Below are 13570 nucleotides of genomic sequence, written 5' to 3'. Positions count from 1 at the left end.
CAGCAGATTCCCTGCTTCCCCAACACTATCTGTCCTCCACCTGTCTTCGAACTGTCTGCAAATTCACCACAAAGCCATTAGTTCTGTCACCCAACTCACTGACCTACACGTAAAAAAGAAGTGATTCAGCCGTCTCCAGAGTCAGGCACACCTGAGATCATCCACATCACCTGTCAAGCACCTTACACTGAAGAAATGCAGTTTAAACCAATTGTCTTTCCTCTCCTTTGTCTGTGTTCTTGTTTATCCGGTTGACTAAATTTTCTCTCATTGGCAAAAGTGTTATCCCCTGCTCAGGGCCACACTGACCACCATTCCTATTTACACCATTCTGAGCATCACTCGCAAATCTACAGGATATTGGGAACCTTCAGTTCAGGAGCAATCCATCTCTTGTGCGCAAGTCTCCCGACCACACAAGAAATTGCAGTAATCCAAGTATCTCAGTCTTGCCCCCTGCATCAGCCTGTCAATCACATATTCATCTGAATCATCATTCTATTTATATCCTCACAAATATTTGTCACAGGGTGTAATCCAGAGATTACTATTTTTGAAGTTGAGCTTTTAAAATTCTTTCCTAATTCCCTCTATTCACTGTGTATAAGCTCAACCCCCTTTTCCCCAAGTTATATGCAGCACGAGCACTTAAGAATTTTCTACAGCTGCTCTGATTCGTTCCTGGCCCTTGTACTCAAGAGGCAACACATAATCCTGCTATCCCGGTTACAGCCACAGAATCTTGAGTCTTCACTCAAATACTGTCCCACCTGATCTCGTCCTCCGCTACTGGACATCTGAAACACTGTCAGTCCCAGAAGCCTGGTTGCTGCTGGGGTGCCCTAAGAGGGCATTCCCCCGTCAGTATTCAAAATGTTTACATGTTGTGAGCGGATCAGCAACTGGGGGACCTTGCACTGTCCCACTCTTTCTCTTGTCTGTCCTGGTGGTCACTGAACTTATGACCATCCTTCACCTTAGGTGTGACCACCTCACTAAGGATTCTGGTCTCACTGTTCTATGTGAGCTCAGGTCTGTCGATCTGCACCTCCATTTACTTCGCACGGTCAGTCAGGAGTTGCAGGTGGTGAATGTCCCTCGTGTTTATTTATAGGGGACACTGACCAACTCCCTGATCTCCCACATCCTGAGGCAGAGCATGTCACTGGTGTAACTGCCATTCTTGCTACTCCGTCAGGGAGAGAGATTCAGAAAAAGAAATTACTCTAAAACTTCACGACCTAGTGTACAACGCCTGATATGCCACTCATCTGCCGACATTTCCAGCCGGTCTGTGTTCTGCAACCTTCCTCAATAACCACAACGGCACCGATATTTTGTGTCAACTATGCAGTTTGTTCGTTGGTCACTATAGCCCTTGTAAAACAGGAAACATTATTGGTTCATCTGCAGTCCTCTGTAACAACATGTGTAATTCAAATTAGACTACAAATATCTCTGTGAAAACCCCTGCCATCTGCAATCTTGCCTGGAATGAGTTCTATCCAATCCTGGTAATCTAGGCACCAGCAATGTTCCAGCAATGTGTTAGCAATGTGTGTGGAATATCAACGTATCCTTCCTGATGCTTATTTTTCTCCCCTTCACTTTCTGTTTGGGGAATACTGACGTGAAATATTCATTTGGTGATTTGGTCACTTATTCCAGTTCCAGACATACTTTCACTGCTCCACCACTGAGCGAGCTACATTCCTGCATTCTCTGCAGTGCCCTTTTTGTTTTTAAGGTTTGTACAAGGTTTTCTCCCCTAGCTTGCTCAACAAAATCATTCCCTGTCCCTTACCATCTTGCAACACTGCAGAGTATCTTTTGAATTTGTATATTGCTGCATTTCCATCAAGGGCATTGTCTAATTTCCACTTTGTAAACATTCCTTATCATCCCTTATCCTTTTTGACTGCATTTACAACATCTCTGATCATGCAATTTTTTTAGATCTGGATTCTTGTCTTTCCCCCTCATATAAACCATTTGAAATTTGAACCACTCTGCTTTAAATAACTCTCACAGGTCAGTTGTGAGTTACAGCTGCTCCTGGTCTCTGTTCTACCCAGCTCCTACATAACATATTTATAATAAGCTTTCAACACACACAAAATGCCGGAGGAACTCAGCAGGAACTCAGCATCTATGGAAAAGAGTAAACTGTCAACATTTCTGGCAGGGGCCCTTGAACAAGACTGGAAAAAAGAAATGAGAGGTCAGGATAAGAAGGTGCTGGAAGGAGAGGATGAAGTACAAGGTGGGAGATGATCATTAACTTGCCCTTAGTTTGCCACATTCTCCCAAGATTGTGTCAATATTTGAGGATGACTGTTATCAAAATGGTCTCCTTCTGAAATTCATCAATTGCAAGGGTCGTGCCCCAGTGCAAGGTCTATTAAGTGCCCTAATGCATCTGCCTTTACCACCATCCCTAGAAGTAAACTCTACACATTTTCTGTTTTTAAAAGTTATCCTCAGACATCCACTCCCCCTCCACTTTTCTCCAATCACCTTAGAATTAGGCGTCCTTGTATTAGTGACTTCCCCTTTGGGAAACATTCTCTGGATCTCCACTCATCTGATGCCTCCTACCATTTTGTATACCTCCATCAAGTCCTCTCTCATCCTGCTTCCTGTCAAAGAGAAAAGACTGATCTTGTTCCATCTACCCGCACAAGATACAAATGTAGAAAAGACAATAAAGAGAATAATTTTGTGTAACAAACAAAAAAAAAAATCAGCAACTATCAGGAACATGAGCTGTGGAGTTCCTGAATGTGAGTTCATTGTTATGCTCAGTGACACTATCCCCTCTGCTTCCAAAACCTGATCGTTGAGGGGTAATAGCTATTCCTGAACTAAGTACTGTGGGACCATAGGCTCCAATAACTCCTTGATGGTAGCATGGAGAAGACGGCATCACTTGGATAATGCGGTCCTTCGTGAAGGATGCTGCATTCCTGTAACATGTCTCCTTGTAGATGTGTTCACTAGTGAGAACGGCTTTACCGTTAATGGACTGGATGCATTCAGGACTTTTCAATTTCTATTGCATTCAAGGGCATTGGTGTTTCTAAACCAGACCAGTCAGGCTATTCTCCACTATAGATCTAAATAACATTATCAAAGATTTTGATGGCATACTAAATCTGCACAAACTGATATAGTATAAGCTCTAAATGCTGGGTAATATTTCCACGATGCCATCAAAGTCTGCTCCTCGGAGCCTCTACACTAAGACGATCTGAGTAAATGTTGGGGAAATTACAGTCACACACAGTTCTGTTGTTTATACAACTTTCCAGAACCTACCTTCATTTATGTTCCTCTTTCTGCCTGCAGCATTTCAAAAACCTTTGGAAATTGAAACACACAATATTCAACGTTCTCCTTTGCCAAGTCTGTTACATTCTGAGAGATGTCCAGCGGGATTTAGGGGATAGAGAGTGTCCATGAATTGAAGTCCATTATCACGGTTGTACAGTTCTCTGCCCTTGAAGTGCTGTAGGTGTTCTAGTGTTTAACGGTGGAGTAGAGTGCTGGATGTGTATAGGACTGTGTGCTCACTGCACAGTGTTGTGAGTTTTATTGTTCTTTGTCCTGGTAGCGAAGCTCTAGATATTGTAAAGTTCACTGTTCCTATAGTCAAATGTTGCCTTTTCTTGAGCAGCCACATATACAGGATTATTCAAGAGATAGACTATTCCCTTCCCTTCCAGTACGGATCAGATGTTGTTAAAATCTCTGTTCTTACAGTACCGTGCCGGAAGTTTAAACATCATATTTAACTGCATGTGTTCTTTGTCCCCCAATGGACTAAATCCTCCAAAGGACTTAAAAATCTAAAGTTCTGACAGACCCAACAACACCTCCTCTTTAGTATCAACACGCCAGAGAATATCACCATGCCTCCTTTCTCATCACGCTTTCCTCCTTGTACACTTAGAGAACACCAGAATTCATTTTCTACCTCACATGCTAACTCTGGCTCCGGGCATAATCTCCCACCTTTGTGACATTGTGCCTGATCAGCAAGGCTGATCCGCAAACTCATTTAGCTTCCTCTGGACTCTCTGAATCATAGGAATCCTGGAATGTTTCAATACCAGTCCTGCCTTTCTCTCAACCATATCTCTGTACTGGATCAATCACTGTGCCATGTACTAATCCAGGGTCTAAGTACATCTGCTTTCACTGTTCTACACCCTGCTCTGAAATAAACTCATTTCTGCCCTTCGGTACCACTGTGCTCATTAACATGGCCCAATCTTTACTTCCTTTTAGGGTTCCACGACCTCATCTCTACTTTCCGCTCAATGCTGCTTACTGACCTGTAGCACTGGATTCAAACACCCCCTCCACATGCCACATGATAAAAATCATCAGGGTGTCTCCAGCAAGCTTCGCTTTGAGAATATTACTTTCCCTTCAGTGTAACCCTTCCTCCTTACACCAGTCCCACCTATCCTGGAAAAGACCCCAATGATCTGTGTTCCTGATGCCCTCCCTCCTGCACCAGATGTTAGCCACACATTTACATTTACCGACTTACCATATATAACCTCGCAAGCATGTGGAAACCTGAACGAATCCTGAAATCATAACCACTGAACTCCTATTTCCTAACTTTCTGCCCAACTCCCTAAATTCTCCTTGCAAAACATTGTCTCTCTGTTCTTAGCACTCATAAGGACCGCAGTCTCTGGCTACTCACACTGCCCTTTCCGAATGGCCCGTACCTTCTCAGAGACATAGTTGGCCCTGGCATGATGGGGGTAACGCACCATCCTGAAATCTCACTCATTTCCACAGATACTCCTGTCTGTGTCTAATGCTATAATGTTTGCTACATGTGATTCATATCTTTCCATCCCATGCGTTTATGTGCTTTCTGATAGCCTCTTTGTAATGAAAATTATTTGAAAATTCATTCATTGTATTCTTCTTTGATTTAGCTCAGGCAATTTACTGATGCATTCGCAAACAAAGGAGACTGCACACGTGTTGAAACTCTGTAATTTGCTAGAACTCTTAGGATTTTTTAATATAAAATTAAAAAAAAACAAAATCTACAGTATTACTGTACATAATGCAACATAATACTTATCATCCACCGAACAAGCGGATATCAGAGATAGAAAGGAACCGCAGACCTGGCAACGTCACGCAGCCTGTTCGCCCTCTCTCTCTGAGTCTCCCTCTCCCTCTCCCACTGTCTCCCTCACGATGTCTTTGTCGCTTCACTCTCTTGCTGTGTCTCTCTCATTCCTTAACTCTGTCTCTCCCACAAGCCATTCCTCGCGCTCACTCTCATGACTTCTTCCTCGTGACCTATCCCTCGCGCACTCTCTCTCACGTGCTCTCCTTCTCATCCTCCCCCTCACACCAACTCCCTCGTGCGCTCTACCTCTCACGATGTCTCCTTCTGTTGCTTTCATTCTCGCTCACCATCTCCCGCACCCTCTCCCGCATGCCCTCTACTTCACGCTCACTCCAGCGTCATCTCCATGACGCCCGATCCTTTGCGCCCTCTCGCTCATGTGTACTCCCGCGTGCTCAATCCTCAAGATGTCTCATTCACTCTCTCCTTCGCGCCCTCAGCCCACCATCTCTGTATCTCTCACAGAACTGCAATGGACGTAATGATACTTTGTCTTCAATCGATTGACACCACCCTAAGGCGAGGTGTTTAGATGGAGTGTAGTTTTTTAGATGTGTTCAGGAAGGTTTATTGACACAATATGTAGATAGGCCTACAAGAGGAGAGACTGTACTTGATTTGGTATTGGGTAATGAACCTGGTCAGGTGTCAGATCTCACAGTGTGAGAGCATTTTGGAGATAGTGAAGATAATTCTATCTCCATTACCATAGCATTATAGAGAGATAGGAAAAATCAAGTTAGAAAAGCATTTAATTTGAGTAAGCGGAATTATGAGGCTATCAGGCAGCAAATTGGAAACTTAAATTGGGAAGAGATGTTCTCAGGGAAAAGTACGGAAGAAATGTGGCAAATCTTCATAGGAGTTCAGCATAGGTACATTTTAATGAGACACTTAATGAGAAGTTATGGTAGAGTACAGGAACCGTGGTATAAAAAGGCTGCAATAAATTTAGTCAAAAAGATAAGAAAAGCTTACAAAAGGTTTAGAGTGTTATGTAATGTTAGGGATCTAGATGGTTATAAGGAACAGGAAAGAGCTTAAAAAGGAAGTTAGGAGAGCCAGAAGGAGTCTTTAGAAGGGCTTGGCAGATAGGATTAAGGAAATCCCCAAGGCATACTACAAGTATGTGAACAGCAAGAGGATAAAACGTGAAAGAATAGGACCTATCAGGTGTGACAGTGGGAAAGTGTATATGGAACTGGGGGAAATAGCAGGGGTACTTAATGAATACTTTACTTCAGTATTGACTATGGAAAAGGATCTTGGTGATTGCAATGCAGACTTGCAGCAGACTGAAAAGCTTGAGCATGTAGATAATAAGAAAAAGGATATATTGGAGCTTTTGGAAAGCATCAAGTTGGATAAGTCATTGGGACCGGGTGAGATGTACCCCAGGCTACTGTGGGAGGCAAGGGAGGAGATTGCTGAGACTCTGGCAATGATCATTGAATCATCAATGGGGACGGGAGAGGTTCCGGACTGTTGGAGTGTTGTGAATGTTTTCCTTTATTCAAGAAAGGGAGTAGGGTTAGCTCAAGGAGTTAGAGAACAGTGAGTCTTATTTCAGTGTTTTGTAAGTTGAGGGAGAAGATTCTGAAAGGCAGAGTTTATGAACATTTGGAAAATTATATGTTAGGAATAGTCAGCATGGCTTTGACAAAGACAGGTTGTGCCTTAAGAGCATGATTGAATTGTTTGAGAATGTGACTGAACGCATTGATGAAGGTAGAGCCATAGATGTAGTGTATATAGATTTCAGCAAGGCATTTGTTAAGGTACCTCATGCAATCCTTATTGAGGAATAAAGAGGTATGGGATCCAAGGGGAATTTGCTTTGTGGATCCAGAAACAGCTTTCCCACAGAAGGCAAAGAGTGGTTGTAGATAGGTTATATTCTGCATGGAGGTCGGTGACCAGTGCTGTGCCTCAGGGATCTGCTTTGGGACCCTTGCTCCTCGTGATTTTTATTAACGACCTGGATGAAGAAGCGGAAGGATGGGTTAGTAAGTTTGCTGATGACACAATGGCTGGCGGTGTTGTGAATAGTGTGGAGGGCTGTCAGAGGTTACGGTGGAACATTGATAGGTTGCAAAACTGGGCTAAGAAGTAGCAGACAGAGTTCAACCAAGATTTGTTTGAAGTGGTAATTTTGGTAGGTCAAATATGATGGCAGAATATAGTATTAATGCTACGACTCTTGTTGTGTGGAGGATCAGAGGGATCTTGAGGTCCATGTCCATAGGACGCTCAAAGCAGTTGCGTCTGTTGATGATATCGTTAGGAAGGCATACGGTGCATTGACATTCATTAATCATGGAATTGAATTTAGGAGCCAGAAAGTAATGTTGCAGCTATATAGGACTCTGATCTGACCCCACTTGGAGTACTGTGCTCAGTTCTGTTCGCCTCACTCCAGGAAGGATGTGGACACCATAGAACGTGTGCAGAGGAGATTTACAGGGATGTTGCCTAGATTGGGAAGCATGCCTTATGAAAACAGGTTGAGTGAACTCGGCAATTTTCTCCTTAGAGTGATGGAGGATGACAGGTGACCTGATAGAGGCATTGATCGTGTGGATAGTCAGTGGCATTTTCCCAGTGCTTAACTGGTTGCCACAATATGACACTGGCTTAAGCTGCTTTTGTGTAGGTACACAGGTGTTGTCAAGAGTAAGTTTTTCACTCAGAGCGTGGTGAGTGCGTGGGATGGTCTTCTGGCAACAGTGGTGGTGGCAGATAGGATAGGTTCATTTAAGAGAGTTTTGGATGGGTACATGGAGCTCAGAAAAATAGAGGGCTGTGGGGAAGTCTAGTAATTTCTAAGTTAGACACATGTTCAGCACAATTTTGTGTGTTGAAGGGCCTGTTTTCTATGTTTCTATGTAAAAGAGGAAAATTCTCTCACAGGAAGATAGTTCAAGTTGGCACTGAGAAGGAGAAGCTACAGATAGAGAAGGAGGAGAAAAAAGAGGGTGAAGGAAAGTATGGGTTTTGACAGGAGCGGGAGTGGTTGATAGAGATGAAAATATACTCCAAGATCAGCAGTATTGTCAGAACTGGCTGACAGGGGTCACAGGCTCGTCTCAAGCTTCAGTTTAACAGGGTGGGACATGAGGTTCTGAAGGGATATCTCTGGGATGTTGAGGCCAGTGATGCCATCGGCATCAGCTGTAAACAGCTGTTTTGTAACTCTAAGGAAACACACCCAAAACGGGAAAAGAGAAAACAGTTGACAGGACTCTGATGAAGGATCTCTACTTGAAAGGTCAACATTCTTATATTTTTCACAGATGCTGCCTGCCCTGCTGAGTTCCTCCAAAATTTTGTGTGAGATAAAGCGTAAAAAGTCGACATTTCGGGACGAGACCCTTCATCAGGATCAGATTTTGTGTGTGCCGTTTTGTATTTCGAGCGAATGCACATTCTCTCATGCTTGTTTTGTAACTCAGTTCATCGCATTGTTTCCATTTACCCATAAGTGGGGAGCTAAAATAGGGATAATGAAGGCAGCAGAATTGTAAAACTTTACAGCATTTATGTCTGATGTTTCATGAGCTCCAAAATCCGATTCAGTGGGTATTTTACCGCATACTTTAGTTCCTCTCGGAATTTGCTCTGAGTCAGGGTGTAAATACACGTGTTGGTGCAGGAACTGAGAATCAGCAGCATTGTCGCTGTAATATTTGTGATGAAACGGGGATCCGTGACAGAATAAACAAAACTCATTGAAATCCGTCTATAGATATAAAATAACACTAGTGTTACCCACAACAATATGAAACTACCGGTTATGGTGAAGAGCAAAACGATGGATTTGCGTCGGTTCTCCATCTCCCGGTCCTTGTCATTCTCTCCACTCTTATATCCCCGGAGCCCCGTGTGGGCTCGACTGGCCTCTAGAATCCGCCTGTCAGTCAGAATATTCAACAGCAAAATCATAAAGAATGGGACACAAAGGTCTAAAATAAGGCCAAATATCTCAAATGCTACCCATGAGGGAGAGTTGGTGTAGCTCGGTGTATAAACATATTCCCAGGGTACACCGTCAAATATTTCTCTAGGCGCATATACAAACCCGCAGGGGACACTCATCAAACATGCCGGCACACTCACTGTGCCGATAACCACAGGCGCCGTTCTCTGGTTGCAATATTTTGTATTCAGTGTTATGTACCCCGTAACTGGGTGGCTTACCAGCAAATATAGAAGTGTCCGTTGGAGTCTGGTGATACTATTTTCAACAATATTTATTAGCAAAAATACACAAAATAATACCAATGCGAATATACAGATAATATACGTTAGCAATACTAAACCTAAAAGTGTGGGTATAATAGTAATCAATAATAAAACAAGCTCTATCGTTGTCTAGGGGATAATGAATTGTCCGATGGAAATATAATGTTCAGTTCTGTTCATGCAGGCTGCGGTAGTTGTCGGTCGATGTGTTGCAATTGTTGGAGAGAGAGAGAGAGAGAGAGAGAGAGAGAGAGAGAGAGAGAGAGACGGGAGAAAGAGAGCGCGCAAACAGTAACAACTATGGCCTTTGCCAACCTTCCTTTCCGATTTCGATCCGTCGATGTGTCGTTGTTGTGTCCATTCACGTATGACCCCTCCGTCCTTTAGCTGGACCGTTCGTCCGTGGTGGACTCGTCACCCAGGCAAGGGTGGACACACGCAGAAATCCCAACAGTCTCGTTATGAACACTGTGAGTTAAAATTTACCGACCCTTCGTTCGGTCTCCGATGTCCCACACTGTCTCATGGGTTTCTGCTGCTCACTAGTGTTTCTCCTGGTGCGTCTGAGTGGTGTTACCCCAGACCTCACTTTTATCCCCACTCACGGGGACTCAGGTGTTAATCAGGTTGGGATGATGTAACCCATCAAACCAGCCCACTCTGGTTGCCCCCTGAGGAGTTTCAATGAATAGAACAGTACCAAGTAAACAATCCTTCTCCAAAATACAATAGCAGTAATCAATGGTTCGCTCCTCTTTTGTTAGTAGGAGCCGTTCCACCGTGGGGTACCTCTTAGCTGTGTCTCTCTCTCTCATTAACTTTCATGAGCTGTTACCAATAACAACTGCCCTGGCAGCTTTCCTTTGGTCTCTCTTACTTCCTTGTTAGCAGCATCGAAATAGTAACGGTTTGCGATTCTCCAAAGACGGGGGGGGGGGGGTGCATGGACCACTCTGCAGCCTTCTGCCCATCATAGTTGTTCATCCTTCGTAACACCCCCAACGTTCTAGAAATTTTCACCAAAGGGGAAAATTAACTAATGCGGAGTCTTACAGAATTACAGAATCTAACAAAATACCGAAGAGTTTTTTTTTTAACTACAGAGCAATACAGATGTACATTCAACTTAGCATCTAGATAAGCAGTCAGCGAGTACATTATCACTTCCTTTAATATGCTGTATCTTAATATCAAATTCTTGCAGCATCAGACTCCAACTTAATAACCTCCTGTTTTTATTTTTCATGTTAGCCAGGAATACCAAGGGGTTGTGATCTGTCTAAACAATTAAGGGTTTATGCGCTAGACCAATGTACACTTCAAAATGGTGTATTGCCAAAACAAGTGCCAATAATTCCTTTTCTACGGTAGAGTAATTCCTCTGGTGCACATTGAACTTCCGAGAGGAATATGCTACCGGCGGTTTCACTCCATCCCCTGCTTTCTGCAATAGGACTGCTCCTGCAGCCTCATCACTTGCATCAGTCGCCAGAGAGAAGGGTTCTAACAAGTCAGGTGCCTTTAACACAGGGTGATGGCACAACATGGTTTTTAACTTTTCAAAAGCATTGTGACAGGAGTTGCTCTATTCAAATGTTTCCTCCTTCCGTATGAGTTTTGTAAGTGGGAGAGCAATATCCGCAAAGTTTTTACAGTATTTTCGATAGCATCCCACCATGCCCGAAAACCTTCTCAGTGCCCTTTTATTGGTGGGTACAGGAACCTCAGAAATAGCCTGTACTTTTGCATGCACAGGAGCCAACTGCCCCTTTCCTACCACATACGCCAAGTACATGATTGCGGCATGACCAAATTCACACTTTGCAAGGTTCACTGTAAGTTGGGCTGCAGACATTCTTTTAAACAGGTTTTCTACAGCCTCACTGTGCTCCTCCCAGGTGTCACTCCAAACTACCACATCGTCAATATACGCCTTCCTGTTGGTTAACCCTTTTATCACTGTGTCGATCATCCTCTGGAATGTTCCTGGTACATTTTTCATTCCGAACGGCAGAACATTGTACTCGTAAAAGCCGGATGGGTTGACAAAGGCTGAAATTTCTCGAGCCCTGTCCGGTAAAGGAACGCACCTGTACCACTTTAACAAGTCAATTTTAGTGATGTAACTTGCCTGCCCCATTTTATCAATGCAATCGTCCACCCTAGGGATAGGGTAAGCATCTGTCTGCGGAACAGCACTCAGCTTTCTGTAATCGGTACAGAATCTTATGGTACCGTCCGTTTTTGGGACGACCACGCAGGGAGAGGCCCGCGCAGAAGAGGATTCGCGGATTATACCAGCAGCTAGCATATGCTCAATCTATTTTCCTACTAGCTGGCTCTTTCCCGAATTCATCCGATAAGGAGATTGTTTAATAGACTGTGTCGAGGTAACAATCACATCATGCTCTGTTCCTCTACACCTCCTTGGAACATCTGGACATAAATCTGTATGCCGTTTAATGAGCTGTGTCACCTGCTCCCTCTGTTCAGGCTGTCAGTGATTGCCTCTAGCAGCAAAGCTTGCTAAAATAACAGAGTTCTTTAATCTGGTGGGTACTATACTTATCTTCGCAAACCACTCTGGTGCCTCCTCAACACTCCTTTCTGCCTCATCAGTTTTCATGACTGCACTGACCACCGCGGGGGTCGTTTCATGATAGCCTTTCATCATGTTCACATGAACCAACCGGTTCGGCTTTCGTCTATCAGGCGTTTCAATCACATAATTCAGTGAGTCTATTTTCTTAATCACTTTATACTGTCCTTGAAAACTTGCCTGTAGCGGGTCGGTAACTACAGGAAATAGGACCAAAACTTTATCGCCTACGTGAAACTCTTGCCCTGTCATTTGTTTGTCATACCATTGTTTGTAGCTCTTCACCATAACCGGTAGTTTCATATTGTTGTGGGGAACACTAGAGGTATTTTATATCTATAGACGGATTTCAATGAGTTTTGCTTATTCTGTCACAGATATTACAGCTGCAATGCTGCAGATTCTCAGTTCCTGCACCAACACGTGTATTGACTCAGAGCAAATTCCGAGAGGAACTAAAGAATGCGGTAAAATACCCATTGAATCGGATTTTGGAGCTCATGAAACATCAGACATAAATGCTGTAAAGTTTTACAATTCAGCTGCCTTCATTCTCCCTATTTTAGCTCCCCACCTATGGGTAAATGGAAACAATGCGATGAACAGAGTTACAAAACAAACATGAGAGAATCTGCATTCGCTCGAAATATAAAACGACATAGCATTCTACCAGCATTTTGTGTGTGTGTTGTTCCTTGAATTTCCAGCATCTGCAGATTTCCTCGTGTTTGCACTATGACCTGAATATGGATTCCTTACTGATGCGGAAATGTGACGTGGCAGCGGAAAGCTAAAACTGGGTAACTATCTTCTCAGCGTCAATACTGGATGGAATATTTTCTACTCCGCGTCGCGTTTGGATGAAATGAATAAATCCGGACGCTGATGGCTGGATTAGACAATCATCAACTTCCATTGTGATCCCTGTCGGCGTCAGAACAGCCGAAGGACGGAACAAAAACAGGAAATGCTGGAAACACTCACCCAGGCAAAACAGAATATGTGGAAAACAGTTAAAGTATCTCTCCTCAGAACTGTTCTCAAAGAGATAACTGACACGAGTGTTAACTGGTTTCTGTTTCCATACAAGCTACTTGAGGCTTAGTGTTTCTAGCATTCTCCGAGTTTGTTTCCTATTCCAGCATTTGCCATATCACTGACTTTACAATAGAACACTGACTGATTCTCACAGATACAGCGCAGTCTGACACAACCTCACAGTCAGACATGAAGCCTCCCACTGAATCCATCACAGGGAAGTAGGGGAGAGGAATTCAGACTCGCTGCCGTAGTCAGATGCCTGTAACCGTGTCAGGTGTAGATATAATATAAAGCATTTCACAGTATTGATAACTATGAAACACCACGTCGCTTGTGTTAATTGACTCAGCATCGACTGCATTGTGTTGTCCATCACCTGCTTTATATTCAGGCATATCGCAGACCTTTACTAAAAATCCACAACAGTTTTGTGTTACAACACGGAACTCCTCACATTTGCTAAAGTGTTACTACAGTCGCTGGTTTGCTTGGTGCTCTTAAGTAGACAATCACTCACATTG

The sequence above is a fragment of the Hypanus sabinus genome, chromosome 6, assembly GCF_030144855.1.
Source record: "Hypanus sabinus isolate sHypSab1 chromosome 6, sHypSab1.hap1, whole genome shotgun sequence".
In the NCBI taxonomy this organism is placed as follows: domain Eukaryota; kingdom Metazoa; phylum Chordata; class Chondrichthyes; order Myliobatiformes; family Dasyatidae; genus Hypanus; species Hypanus sabinus.
The sequence above is the reverse complement of the archived record's forward strand: the minus strand, read 5'-3'. Positions refer to the sequence as shown.